The sequence below is a fragment of the Ctenopharyngodon idella genome, chromosome 5 (assembly GCF_019924925.1).
Source record: "Ctenopharyngodon idella isolate HZGC_01 chromosome 5, HZGC01, whole genome shotgun sequence".
Classification (NCBI taxonomy): domain Eukaryota; kingdom Metazoa; phylum Chordata; class Actinopteri; order Cypriniformes; family Xenocyprididae; genus Ctenopharyngodon; species Ctenopharyngodon idella.
The window spans coordinates 35033572-35049808 of record NC_067224.1 but is presented as its reverse complement, the minus strand read 5'-3'; positions in this window follow the sequence as shown (position 1 = coordinate 35049808).

Sequence of the window (16237 nt, the reverse complement as noted above, 5' to 3'; positions counted from 1 at the left end):
TTGTAGTCGAGACTTTAAGGTATATGACTTTAGTGGGATTTATTACAACCAACAACATTGATATTTCACATTTTATATGACTGCATATTAACTGTTTAAATTGATATGTTTAAATTCACATGGATACAAGCGGTTTGACAGGCATCTATAGATATCAAGCAATTAGAAATAATGTAGGAGAGCGAGAGTGCTTTATCTCCCTCACGCTCTCCTCAAACTCCAATGCAATGAATCAATCGCTCACAGTGTCTACGGCACATGAGAGAAGTGAGAAAGAGGACAGAGAGGGACAGAGAAGGAGATGAAAGGGAAAGCTAAATGCCACCCATGCAATATAAATGCAGAGAAAGCTTGTAGCTGCTGAGCCTAATAACTATCGGCCCAGGCTCAGTCCTGCTTTGATGGCCCAATCTTCTAAAGTGAAACAGGTCAGGATGAGAAATCCTGAGAGAATTAGAGAGGCTGACAATCTTGTCAAAGACTTACACGCGCACAAACAAACAAACACGCTCACAAAAAGAATATACTCATCACATAAGTCGCCTTAGGGGACAGAATACAGAGAAAATATCTTCAGTGTGTGTCTGCTCACACGGAATCAATGAGAATCTTCTCAAAAGATTTAATCTTTTGTTACTAGAACAAGTTGGCCAAGTTCCAAATGGCTTTGCAATTTGGAATTTTTCCTCACACAAAGCTACACTGTAAACTCGAATAAGTTGGCAAAACTCAAAATTTTGAGGCAATCAGTTGCCTCAATTTTTAAGTTAAGAAATTCAAAGTTTAAGTAAGCAGAACTGGCAGATTTTTATTTTGTACTCATACATTTTAATTGTTCTTGAAATGTTTGAGTATACTAATTCATACATTTAACTTAATTTCCATGTAACCTCAATGTGAACATTAGCTAGCTACAACAAGCTAATTTGCTAATTTGCTAACTTCTTAACAATAGCATGGTATAGCACTTGCTGAATGCGTGCAAAAATATAAAGCGTTTAACATACTTGCTCTCAAACCAAGCCACATGCACCACTTGTTACTATGATGGTAACTCTCCAAAATCCCACATTAACAGAAAGTCTTCTAAATTAGCATAACAAAACATTAATCACTACTACATCTCCCACTTAACATTAATCTTACACAAAAAAAAAAAAAAAAAAAAAAAAACAACAACATTATATTACACTTAATTTTAGCATTTACTCTCCCTTTCGAGTGCCATGGGTGAAGCATGCTGGGAAATAGAAATCCCAGCCCAATTTCACTTAAACTTAAGTTTGTCTAAATTAAAAGAAACAAGTTCATAAAATTCAAAACAATGAAACAGTTCAGTTTACTTAAAATATATTAGTTCTGTGAACTTGAAAGAAGAAGAGAGTGCTAAATATTCATAAAAGTTAATTTGACTGAACTAATTTGTTTAATTTAAGTTTGTCCTACTCAAACCAATTAATTATTTTGAGCGTTAGGGTTTACAGTGTATCGTATGACTTCATAAGACGTGGAATATAGTGTGCAAGTATTTGATAGTGTCTTTTTTGGAGCTCCTTTAGCCCCAGTTCATTCATGTATGAAAAAGAGCAGCGTGAACACTCTGCTAAACATCTCCTTTTGTGTTCCACAGAACAATGAAAGTCCACATGGGTTTGGAATTGACATGAGAGTGAGTAAATGATGACCATTTTCATTTTTGGATGAGCCATTCCTTCATCTGATTATTAAATCACAGGTGAACCCTATAACAACATGACAGATTACATTGTATATGCCATTTTATAGCCATAACGGTTAATCAGCCTTTTAACTAAATGGTTGTGTTTATTTGTCAAGGATTACAAAATGAAAAACCGATGTCAAACACAATGCGACTGAGCAGAACACAATGCGGCACAATAAAACAAAGCAGGATGATAAATATTTCTCCATCCTCTCTGATGTATTGTGTCTCTGTCAAAACAAACAGGAGCTACGAGCCAGAAGCAGGAAACAGGCTGATGAGATTTGCACAGTGTGCTGTTATTGGCTTGAACAATGGGGCCGAACAGACGAGAGCGGCCCAGTGATTCCTCACCGTCAGGCGGTAACCACAGCGGAGTGAAGGGGTACAAGTACACTACATTTCAACTGGACGCAGATTAAGCCTTGAACCTGAATCCTAGACTAAAAGACTTTTAATGGTGATTCAGATTCTTACAGGCTTATTCTGTTATATAATATTACACAGTGGGCCAAAAAAAGTATTTAGACAAACTTTAAAATGTATGTAATTTCATTAGACAACAAATAAATCGCATTAATTTTTTTTTTTTTTTTTTTTTTTTTTACATTTTTAAAACAATACACATGCTGTTTTGGAATTATTATTTTGAATTTTTAAGTTAATTTAAATTTAAAATGGTTACAAAAAGATCTAGCATTATTTGTTTGCAGATGCATTTTGATTTGCAATACATTATCGTTCAAAAGTTTGGGGTCGGTAAGATTTTTAGTCTATTATCTCATTTATTCCATCAAAAATGCAGTAAGAACCATAATATTGTGAACAGTTTTGTATTTTAATATATTTTAAAATGTAATTTATTCCTGTGGTGACAAAGCTGAATTTTCAGCATCATTTCTTCAGTCTTCAGTGTCACATGATCCTTCACAAATTATTCTGATATGCTGATTTGCTGCTCAAGAAACATTTATTATTATCAGTGTTGAAAACAGATGTGCTGCTTGATATTTTTGCTTCTTTGATCAGTAGAAAGTTTAAAAAAAAACAGCATTTATTTGTAAATGTTATAAATGTATTACTATCACTATTGATCAATTCAATGCACCCTTGATTAATAAAAATATTAATTTCTTTAAAAAAATCTTACTGACCACAGACTTTTTGAATGGTAATGTATATCTTGAATTATCGCCATTAATTAATCTAAAAAACTGAAGGGTAAACGGAACAAATTATGTTCGCACAGGATGTTTGATTCATGACGTACACATTTGTATATATTAAGACATGTTAATATACACAAATAATATACACAAATTATTATAGTTGGAGGGCTGTTTACTGTTGTAAAAGACAGTTGAAATTAACTTAGTGATCAAATAATTATTTTATTGCAGTAGTGTAAATCTGCTGTTAGATGTTGTTTTTTTTTGTCATATATCATTTAACAAACTTTAGATTTCACACTTAATAATTAAATAAACTTTTAAACATTTAATCTACTAAAAGGCTGCGCTACGTTCCCCAATTTGAAATATTTACTGAGATTATCAACAGTTTATGGATGTATGAAGAATGTTTTTACAATTTGACATTTGAGGGATAATCTTTTTATGACTCTGTGCATGTGTTTTATGAATGTGTATGCTGTATGCTATCCTTTGTTTCCGGAAGTGAGCTTAATCGTACTTTGGGGACATTTAGGGATGTCCTTACTTGGAAAAGTGACTCATAATAAATTAAATAATTCAAACATGAGCGGTCATATGGTAGGTCACCATTTACATAGCTAAGTGTGTGTGTGTGTACACAGGTAGCAGGAGGTAGCATTGCAGAGAAGCATGTTACGTCTCGTTAAGCTATCAAACACTCATTTGTGTGTATGCGCGAGGGTGTTCACACTCTCTCTATTGTAAATATTGGGGTTAATTCCCATGGTAAATGGTAGCTGCAAACCATCTGTACAATCGTTAATCACAGCCAGTAACTTTCCAAAGCACAGCCACTCTTCTTATTTAAATAACACTACAGAGCAAGAACACACACACACACACACATACACACTCATAGTACTCACAAAGACAATTTACTGTTCTGGCATTTTCGGTCAGGCACTGAGCCAGCACTACTGGGTGTTACAGCAACACACATTACTGCATGGATTTTTGCTATTCAATTAACTGCTTGTAAATAATGCTCGCCATTCATTTTCTGCAGCATTCCTCCCAAATCATTAGAATGCATAGCTAACACAGCTGTAGGATGCATATATTGGTCAAAAATATATAGTATGTGAGACTCAAATTGAAAGTTTTTTTTATTATTATTATTATTATTATTATTATTAAAATAAAATAAATATTATTTGAAATATTATTACAATATAAAATAACTGTTTGCTTTTTTAATATATTTTTTCTATTTTATAGGCCTATATATTTTAATTTATTACTTTGGCAAAGCTGAATTTTCAGCATCATTACTCTAACATTAATATCTTTATTGTCACTTTTGATCAATTTAATGTGTCCTATGTGTATACACAAACACACACACGCACACACGCTACTCTATACAGTATATTATGTATATAGAGTATTTACAGCGTGTGTGTGTACAGTATATATATATATATATATATATATATATATATACAACCATATACACTATGGTTCAAAAGTTTAGGATGAAAAAAATTATTTTCGTGTAATATAATGAATTCTTTCATACTTTCATAATTCAATAAAATGTACAATTCTTATTAAATGGATAGCTATCCGATTATAAAAAGGCTTAGTGTATATAATGTGAAAATAGTTCTCATGATCAAAATCATGTTAACTGAGGAATCCATGGAATGTCAGATGAAAAGACCACTTCACTTTTTTTTTTTTTACCCTCATGTTTAATTAAAATTATTAAAGGTATTCAGTTTATCTTGTTTTCAAACAGCTTGTTTTCCACATTTCTTAGAATGAATCCTCTGCCCATTTTTCCCAGGATACTTTGAAGATCAAAGTTCATTTTAATCGCTGTGACATGACGTCACCTTAAACAAACAGAAAAAACCCAAAGCACTGAGCCTCGGGAGCAAAATCTAAACACGTATAAATCATTTTCTCATTGGAGCGCAGAGGCCGATAGGAACACGGCCTGCAGACGATACTGCAGGTTTACAGGGAATTCATTAAACTCTGGTTCAGTTTGTCCTATTCTTGATGTGTTTATGCTGCATCAAAGTCTAACAAGTCAGCATTCTTTTAAAGCTCAAGTTGCTCTATAATTCATGAATCTGAGATTTTACACTGGTCTCACTCTGTGGCTTGCTTCCAGGAAGGGCAGGAGAGTTCAAATGCCTGCTGATAAACACTCAGCATACTTAACACACCATAACTCATATAGACATGTGCATATCTGTGTATATTCTCTAACCTGAGTGTTGGAGAGGGACAGATGGACACTCACTGAAGGTGACTTTTTTACACATGCCAGACAAAGCAGAATCTTTTGCCATATAATAACATGGCTGATCTGGCACATTTGGCCTTCACTGTTCAAGCTCTGTTCCTAGAGGGTGAAAGTATTTTAATAAATGGCTATTTGATGCATATTGCACAATAAAAATAAGTTTCAAACTGAGGGGCCGTTTACATGACACTGTTTTCAACTAAAAATGGAAATCTTTTTATGCATTTTTGCCATTGTCATCGTCTCTGTGTAAACTAAAAAAACACGAATGAAAACGGTGATGTCGTGCGATATTCATTTGTTTTGATAACGTTGTCGTCTGTATGCAAAAAACTTGTTGTGTAAGCGTACCCTGATTGTCTGATTTTATTTCCAGGAGTCTGTGTGTGCAGGTTTCAGTGTGCTGGTTCCCAGGACACTACACTGCTTCTGACAAAGACCTAGATACTGGATTTTTACACAGTTTTTGTGAGGTTCATGGTGTTGAATCTTTAAAAGATATTCTAGGGGAGTATTCTAGACAGTGGTGTCCTGCAGAGTTCAGCTCCAACCCTAATCACACCTGAACCAGCCAGTCAAGGCCTTCAGACTCACTAGCGTTGTGTCCAAAACTGAGTAGGTACTACATTTGAATTTAAATTTACTTCACGACTGTTAAAAAAGTATGCTCTATATAGTATGAATATGGGTAATATGAATGAAATTTGGATGTACTAAATCCTCCATGTTGTTACTGTCACGTGACCTACACTTCAGAATCTCGGCAGAAGGGGACTTTTCACCTACTGTTTATCAACTACTATGTATTTGGACATACTACTCTTTTGGCTTACATTTTCACATACTATATAGTAGGGAAGTATTCGATTTCGAACGCAGCATAGAAACTTCCAGGCAAGTGTGTTGGAGCTAAACTCTGCAGGATGTTGGCCCTCCAAGAGCAGGAATGGACACCCCTGATCTAGAGTTTTGTTTGAGACACTTTGCAGCACATTAACAAGATATCCTTGAAAATAGTTGTGTATTGCTGTAGTGTTTTTTTTTTTTTTTTTTTCTCTCCAGAATATCTGATTTCAGATTTACACACCCCTCAAAGTGCTTAGTCACTTCACAGTCAAATGGCCTCTTCCTGTTAGGTATGGCTGACTTGTTAATTATGCTGCGTTCCAGATTAGGTTTTACGTGGGAATATCCCAAATTAAATGTACCACTTCAGACCTTAGTGTGTTTCAGTCAATCACACGTCACGTTCACGTGTTGACGATGTGATGTTGCCACGACACAAGGAGAGCATATCGTGTTTTTGGGTCATTTATGGCAAAAACAGAATAAAAATAAATAACATAATCGCTTTGAAAAGCGCTGACGAAAGGCAAAAACGAAGGTATCATTACATAAGCTTAATGTCTAATGTTAAACTTTGTTTTTACGTTTATGCTCATTAGAAGCAGCTGACATCTTGGAAGTGACGTCAAATTACGCGTCTCGCTGAGGTCGGGGTTGATCGATGTACCTCGAGTTCAGAAGTCGAGTGTCCCACTTTAAGTGGCGTTCCAGATGTTTTTTCCAAGAAGAGGTAGGAAAAACCCATCTGTCTGGAATACAGCATTAGTTCTGTTGTCAATGCCTTGGGTCTCTGTCGACTAGTTGTGGATCACATGACTTCAGTTGTACTTGTTTTATAAGACAATTTTTTTATTTATTTTTTTAATTGTAACTTTTAACAGTTTTAACTAATTTTGCTTTTATTGCATTTTGATGTTGACAGTTTACAAAAAAAAAAGTTTCTTTTCATATTGTTTATTATTTTTATTTATTTATTTATTTAAATGCCCCAGAGTTCACATTTGTTAATATAAACTCTGTGTAGTGACCACATATGCAAAAGTGAAAGTGAAGTAAACCTGGGACATTTTGTGTTTACAAAGCACACTATAAGCAAAGATCTACGATGGTCTGGAACCAAAATTCTTGCAAACTGCCCTAAAACAAATCAAGTATCATCCAAACACTGACCGAAATGGCTGCATGATTGTTTTTTTGCACTATTTATAACAAAGCAAGCAGAATAAATCTATTAACATTCAAGTTGCATCAGACTTTCTGCATGCTATATTGTCACACATTCATCCACAGACTAGTCAACTAGTCAAAATGTGTCACGGAAGCCCTACTTCCTGTTTAATTAGGCAGTTCATGCCCAGAACAAGCTGCAATGTGGACTACACATTATGACAGTCGGCTACGTGAGACTTGGTGGTAAATATCCATCTACAATTAAAGTCATGTGTAAACACCAAAGTAAGCTTTGAAATTCAGTGCATATGTACAGTATAACAAAGGTTTCAAAGTGCATGTGTCTCAGTCACTGAAGTGGAATGAGTCAGACACTTGACCTGTGACCTGCAGCTTGTGAGGTGTCATCTATCATTTCCTGTAGCATGTCTCAGTTCAAAACCCTGCACAATCTCTTACGGCAACATGACTTCACTTTCACGCCACTCTTATTTTACCAACACAGGTCTACAAAGATGGTGAGAAAGTCCCAGAGAGGAGAACAGAGCGCAGTGGTGTCAGAGCAGTTTCCATGACTCCCCTGCAGAATCCCAGCAATGCTGTAGTGATGAGTTGCAGTGAACGTGACAGTGTGGTGGGTTTGGTCTGTTATTATTGTAACTTCCTGTGGCTAACCGCTGTACTGCGGGTGTGCACACACTGACACACAAACGATCAGACACCTGAGATGTTCTCGGAGTCTTGATGACTGATAAAACCAAACCCAAAAGGCCATTTCCATTTGAAAGTGTCCATGGGAGTGTATGTTTAAGCAGGAAAAGGGCTACCTTATATTTACCACCCTTATTATTACCTTAGAAACAATTAAGCAGCCAATGCTATAATATTAATAATAACTTACCAGTTGTTAAAATTAAATCTCACCTGGTTTAATGCATTTTTAATATAATAATAATAGCAGGTTTAATTTATATAGCGCCTTTGATAGCTTATGGACACTTTACAATTGAGATACAACAAAGAAAACAGATTTTACAAGAACAATATCCACTATAATATAATTACAAGAATATTTTGTGTAGCCTTTACTTGCTGTTATTTTCCTGTTATTTATTATGAAAATTCTGTTAGAATTTTTTTGAATTAAGTATACAGTCTGTAAACACTGCAAGTTTAATTATCCTTCGCTTCTTTATTATATTAAATTTATATATGTCTGGCTTGAATTTTCACTTGTTTAGAGATCTTTTATTAATTACAGAAGTAATTTGGCTAAATTGAAGTCTCTCTTCATCTGCTGATGATGCGCTAAGTGATACTGAAAGCTGATTGATTTAAAAGATTCTCTCAAAATGATTGGTTGTTTATGCAGAACAAGATGCGATTAATTATGAGAGAAGTCCTTATTCTTGAGGTGATTAAAGTTGGCCAGGGTTACAGCAGATTAATAAGATTAATAACTTATTAAAATAAGTAATTTTTTTCACTTTCCTGTGTAAGCCCATTTCAGCCACATAAGAAAAAAAAAATCACTCTTTGTTAAATCATTTATTATGACATCTCATAAGTTTGACTTTTTATGTCATATATCTGAGGTAAAAAGGCATACTAAGTCAAAAATTATACTAAATCAAAATTATCAGATAAAAAGTTATTAATTATTACAAGAAGTGGACAATTATGACTATTTCAGTGTTTTTTTTTATCTAATCATTTCATATCTCAAAATTTCAACTTTTTTATGTCAATCTCGACTTTTTATCTCATAATTATGACTTGTGTCTCATAATTTTGGCCTTTTTTGTCATAATTATGAGTTTGTCATAATTGTAATATGATTTTTTTTTTTTTTTTTTTGCAGGAATGGGCTTCCATACAGTCTTGTACCTCAAAATGTTTATTCCACACAGACTGCCACTGGCTTTACATACTGCTGGATTTCATGTTTCATATTTCATATCATTACTTTATATACTGTATTTTCATTCAGGTTTTTTTGAGGAAACATTGGACCCAGTGGCCCTGGTTTATGACTCTGGTAATGAACCTGCTCTCTTTACACAAGACTTGGAAATGAGCAATTGAGTTATTGTCTTTCCCTCCTCTCTACTGAGACTTCACATAAACAAAAGCATGAGGAATAATTTGATCATTAATAAGCTTTGGGAAAATCAACACCTGCTTTATCAGTTATAAAGCATGCTGGTGCACACTGCTTCTCTCTCTTTCTCTCTCTCTCTCTCTCTCTCTCTGCAGATCAATGGTAGCTTCACCCTCTCCCTGATTGATTCATAATTGATGAGAGCCTTTAGCACTGTACGGGGGGGGATTGATCGCGGAGAGCGGGTCTCGCTAAGAGCTCAGTAATCCTCACAAATGTGGCGGGAGCCGGTCAGCTGTGGAGGAAGTTTGGCTTGCAGTGTGTCCAGTTCGTAAAAGCGAGATTTTCATGGGTCATTAGTCACCGGTTGTTTTGCGTGTAGGTAATTCACACAGGCAAGGAATCAATTAGCAAGGACACTGCTTCTCTTAATTAAACCAATACATTGTGCGCAGGGATCAATGGAGCCACTCTCCAGATGCAATTGTTTCATATATGTTTGGTTTCTGTTGGATTATTACTACCTGTTTTTTCTTTCTTTCTTTTTTTTTTGTGGGGAAACAATTATTTGCTGGTGCTGTCTGGAGGTGTTCAATACGAACTATGTTAACTAGCCTACATGAACATTAGCTTTGCTAGCTAAATATGTCAGAACGTGATTAATAATACAACAGTAGGCTATGTGTGCTATATTATCATTTAGGCATTTTTCTTTTTTATATATATATATATATATATATATATATATATATATATATATATATATATATATATATATATACACATTATACTGTTCGGTTCATGCAGTGTTCGGTTCATGCAGTTAGTCGATGAATACAGTCAGTCACAGGCGATCCACACTCCAATCCAGAAGGGGGCGCGTGCGGCAATGCATTACAAGCCTAACCACTTTTAACCAGCATTAACCACCAATAATCGCAATAAGCTCTGTGTTTTGTTACTTTCGATAAGAAACGAAGTGTCATCTTTCAAATTCTGTTGATTTTATCATGAAATTCAAACAATAAATGCCGTTTTTACGCTTTTTGATGTGGCCTCAGTTCAAGCGGCAGCGCGGAGTGCGAGTGAACGCGATCATCTCTTTCTCTTCATTACTAGTTACAGAATGAACATGAATAAACATCTGAAGGTATGTTGAAAGATACAGTACAACTTACTGAAACGTATCATGTCTCATTTAATCGCTCAGTCTGTTTCAACTGCGGAAAGAATTTCACAGCGTGTTAGTTTGTGTAACTCTTTCGCTAAATATATGCTCTATATTAGAGCATATATATTAATTATATTTTACTTAACCTGTTAATGGTGTGTTAATTATTTAATATATGTTTAAATAAATCATGAAAACAAGTTATGACAGCCACTGTGTAAATCATTATATTTCAACTAATTGGAGAAATATAATTTTATAATTAGATATAGAAGTTAATGCAAAAAACTACCTTATGTGCAATTTACATGTTAACATACATTTTATTATTATTATTAATATTATTATTGAGTGTTGATGATTATGTCTAAAAATAATTAGCAACTGAATTTAATAGTTTGGGCTCCCCTAGCTCTGTTGTTAACTGTAACCTTTAATATTGTAATTAATAAGAAAATTGTAATTATAATTGAATGAATTTGAATACAGAGACAAAGCGTGTTCGGTAAACCAGTTTAAAAAAAAAAAAGTTTTTTTAGTTTTCTCACCCTGCTGTACTGAACCTGTACTGAACCGTGGCTTCAAAACCAAGGTACGTACCAAACTGTCATTTTTGTGTACTGTTATTTAATATATAAGCCTATATAATGGGGGGTCCCACAATTTAGTAAGATTTGCAGATTATAAATCATACTAAATGATGTTTTTTTGAAAATGTGAAAATGCTTTTTTTTTTTTTTTGAGGATTATGTTTAGGGGTTAGGGGATAGAATATACAGTTTATATAGTATAAAAATAATTATGTCTATGGAAAGTCCCCAAAAAGCATGGAAACCGCAAACTGGAGACTATTCCTGAAAACAGTCCTGGAGGGGGAAAACCTGTTTAAGACAGCCTAAACTGGATGTCTGGTTTAAGCTAGTTTCCTAGTCTGTTTGACCAAACTGGTATTTAGCTACCAGACCAGCTTGAAATATGCCAAAAACCCCATTTAATACCAGCCATCAGACCAGCTATCATCTTCTAACAAGTGTAAGATGGCTTAGAACTGTTCTTCAACAGAGTGGTCATCCTATTTTAGTGAAATATTCACTGAAAATTTGATTTCAGCTGGGAAGTGAAAGGACATTATTAAATTCCTGGTGTTCATAAAGAAAACAGCAAATACACTCACTCACCTTGAGAAAGCAGCGTGGGTTTAGTGTCTCGAGATAGACGGAGGAGGGTAAAGGAATTATGAATTACACAAATGTTGAAAAGCAAGACTTTCTGTGAGAGACCCAGCATGTGACACAAATATCAAAGCAAATGCTGGGCTGAATGCAGGAAGGCTGCCATGATGTGCATTTGATACCAGATAACAGAAACATGTTTTTAACTAAAGAGGCCTTGGAGTGTCTGTGCGCAAGAGAGAGTGAGAAAGGAAAAAGAGAGAAAGAAAGCAAGACAGAGACACAGAATGCCAGACTGAGGAACCCCACTGGGAGGACAGTCAGAGGCCATTCTCATCTCTGTTCTGTGAAAGCACTGCAATGTTCACACACCTCTGTCACATCCTCTCTTTATTACAGCAGAATTGCTGTTGTGCACAGGATAGAAGAGAACCCGAACTGATGTACAGAGGGCCAGAATTCCTCTGTGTGATTGTAAGGTTTCTCTGAAGTTAGGTTGTAGCCGAGTCTTTTGTCTTCTCTATGTTGAGATGTGAACTTTAATTGAGTGCTTATACTTCGGTGCTACGAATTAGCATAGTGACAGTCTATTAGACGGATTTTGTCGTTTTGAAATCATCAACATTGGTTGATAGCAGCACTCCCTTGGGTGATTGAGTAAAGTTAATTAAGCCAATTAAATATTGTGATATACAGTAATAACATGTTGTAATGCTGTGAAATATTTCAATTTATACTACGGGTCTGTTGAATGCTCGAATCTGATTGGTTGACCAACGTTCTAAGGTGTGCAATTATTTTCAGGGAAACGCACGGCTAAAGTAGTTCTAGGCAGGTCTTGACCGCATTGCAGTTCCATATTACTTTGCCAAATGTTTTCAGTTATCTCAATAGGTCCTTACAGCGTACAACCGCAAAAGAACCAAAACCCACAACGACACCGACCAAGCAAATAAATATAGGAAACAAAAGGATGACAAATTATTGTCATGGTTTATTGCCACAAAATACGTTTTATTGTGTCCTGAAAGCGCACACTCTCTCGCGCTCTTTCTCTCTTTCAAACGTACACACCTAGGCTAATATAGTACAGACACACACTCTCGCACAAACGTTTGGTCACGCTGCTCTGACGAATTAATCAGTAAAATAGTTTAGCAACTTAAAAGATACATGACATTTCTCACCAGCGAGGTAATAACTATGCGGTTCTTGAGATAAACTTATAGTTTCGCTATTAGTAGAGACACTGTTGCCGACAGATCAGGTAGGCTAATTCACAAATGCAAACCACATAGGAATGCCCCCCCTCCCTCTCTCCCTCTCTCTCTCTCTCTCTCTCTCTCTCTCTCTCTCTCTCTCTCTCTCTCTCTCTCTCTGTTTCTCTCTAACCTGCGTTAATAACTGTATAAACGGTATTATTCTGCTATCAATGCTGAATCCTTCGTTACTAGTTCTGGAATTAGCAACGGAGGCTTGGGATGAGATGCGTAAGAAATTAGTCCCCCACACAAGAGTGTTTTAAGGACAAAAACCTGACAAATGTCTTGAAATACAACCGAAATGGTAACCGTAGTATAAGCGGAATAATTGACTCCGGGCCGTTGAATTCTTAGAAAATAATGCACACCACCTTGTAATGCGGCGCGTCGTGGCCTCATTACCACCTCGGGTGTGCATTATTTTCTAAGAATTCAACGGCCTGGAGTCAATTATTCCTTACTTAAAATAGCTGTTCTATTGAATATGTTTTAAAATGTAGTTTATTCAGTGATGTCGAAGCTGAATTTTCAGCATCATTACTCCAGTCTTCAGTGTCACATGATCCTCCAGAAATCATTCTAATATGCTGATTTGGTGCTCAAGAAACATTTCTTATTATTATCAATGTTGAAAACAATATTGCAGCCTAATGTTTTTATGGAATCTGTGTTTTTCTTTTTGGATGAAAAGAAAGTTCAAAAGTACAGCATTTATTTAAAATAGAAATCTTTTGTAATATTATAAATATGAAGATGCAATTGAATGCGTAAATCCTCTGTTAGGACTCTTGAGAATTGACTTCATACATCTAAAAATATATGAAGCTCTTTTGAGATATTGTTGACTTTTTTTTTTTTTTTTTTTGAGTGGATATATTTTTAGAGTGCATACATTTATAGATGTATGAAGCCAGTTCTCACATGTGTCTTAGCAGAGGAACCATGGGTGTTGTTCATGACATGCTTTCACACATACATGCTCTTTTTCATACTAATTGCATTTATTTTACAGGAACTGGCAGGAAATGACAGAGAGGGGAGAACAAGACTGGGAAATGTCCTAGGCCAGATTCAAAATGGGTTCCCTACAAGAACAGCAGCTCTTCAAATGGTAGGACCAAAGCACCACCATCTGCGCCAGTGCTCCGACATACAAGCTTTCTATACGTTTAACAGCATTATTCAGCTTAGAAGTCATTCATGAACAGAATCCAGCGTCAGAATGCCAGCAAATTATCTCCAGCAATTTGCTGGCTTAAGAAGTTCCTTTCTGATACTGTAAGTGGATGTAGTTTGGGGTGCTCTTATATTATACGTCAGCTGTCACTAGCATCAATCACAAAATTCTAATATAGTTGACGCTATTGCGTCACACCATTTAGTTGTTATTCTGTGACATTAGAGTTAGACATTAGACCTTTTTTTCATTTTAACTGCATTTGTTGCAGATGTGTGTATATTTTTAGTACCAGAACACACTGGTTTTAAGAGTTTAATTCTAAGGAGCTTAATCAGATTCAGTCAGTCATGCAGCTAACCTGTTCTCTATTTCTAGTCCCACTGATATTTATATTTTGATAAGACAAGCCCTTCCAGAGATCGTTTCACTGAGCTGATATTTCCATTTACCTAAATTTACATAGCCACAGTAATATTTGGAAACAACATACTTTTGCTCACACATGCACATGGTAAGTGTTTGAAAATGTCATGAAATTTATAAAACGCCAGATAAAATGTATTTACCCGATCTAGTTAGGAGAGCCACTTGTTTTCAGTTGCAGTCTCCTTGGCTTGGCTCTGAATTTCTGTCTGGCTGGTTTTCTCTCTTCACACTCTCACTCAGTACATGCAGTGTCTTTGTATCACCTTAAGTGTGTTTATATGTGGTTTTGTCTCTTTGCTTGAACTGTGAAATGTGTGAGAAAATGTTGCTACTGTCAGTTCCACTGTTTTCTTAAGAAGCAATTACAGGGGCCGTCCAGGGAGAAAGGATGGGCATCATGTTTTGACATTCTCCTTAGAGATCATCACGGATGAAATGCTCCCAGCGTTTAGTCATCACATTTGCGCCGACTCCGATTTCAGGCTCTGACTTGCCAGATTGTTATCAAGGAAAATACAAATGGTTATCAGAGAAAGCACCGCACAGTCTGTTAAGAGGATAAGCATCAGTATGTTCCACAGAATCAATCAAAAGCCAAGGTATGTTGAATTTGTCCACACTTCTCGCAGGGATCTACTGTATATTCTCAGCCAAAGCCTTATTGATTTGTGCAGATATCTTTAAAGAAAAGCTGAACTGACATAACACAGTCTGTCGGGATGTTAGTTTAGCTTGAAGGTGCGGGGAGGCGAAAAATCAATAGAACTCATTTCTGAATTTCTTCAAAAATGTTGAGCTAAGCCTTTGACTGATCCTGACTATGTGACTTTGAGAAAAGATTAGTCAAAATGCATTGCGGTTTGTGAGTAACACTATTATTAAAGGTAAGAAAGAAAGAAAGAAAAAAAGAAACCTGTATTCACATTTTATTTGGCATTTACTTTGACATTTACTGTATACCTTTTCACATTTCATTTCAGTGAATGACTAATCTAATTTAGGGTGATGCATTCAGTTAAATTCAACTCCGTTTCAATTTCAAACCTCTTCTAATAATTTCCACTGTCTTTCTTTAAATAGAGGCAATCTCACATTCAGTTTATATTTCCTCAGTGATAATGATATATAGCTTATACACCCACTACTATCTCCTTACCCTGCCCACACTCCATTTCCAATTCACCCATACAGTCCAGCAGAGTTTGACCTTTTGCTAGTGTAACCAAGACATTTTGAACATAGTGATTACATGACTGGAGGGATTACTTGACTTACTCGGCATGGATGGATGGATGGATGGAAGAAGAGAAAGAAAGAAAGAAAGAGAAAGAAAGAAAGACTGGGGGATTACTTGACTTAGATGGATGGATGGATCTGTTCTTTTTTTCAATATTTCATTCTTTCTCTGGATGAATTAATGGATGGGTAGATAGAAAGGTAGATAATAGAAAGAAAGTAAGTGATGGATGGATGGAGAAAAAAAAGAAGGAAGGATGGATGGATGGATGGATGGATGGATCTGTTCTTTATTTCCATTTTTCAATCTTTCTGTCTAGGGATGAATAGAAATGGGAAAGAAAGAAAGAAAGAAAGAAAGAGAGAAAGAGAAAGAAAGAAAGAGACTGGAGGGATTACTTGACTTGGCTTGGATGGATGGATGGATGGATGGATGAATGGATAGAGAAAAAAGAAGGATGGATGGATGGATCCGTTCT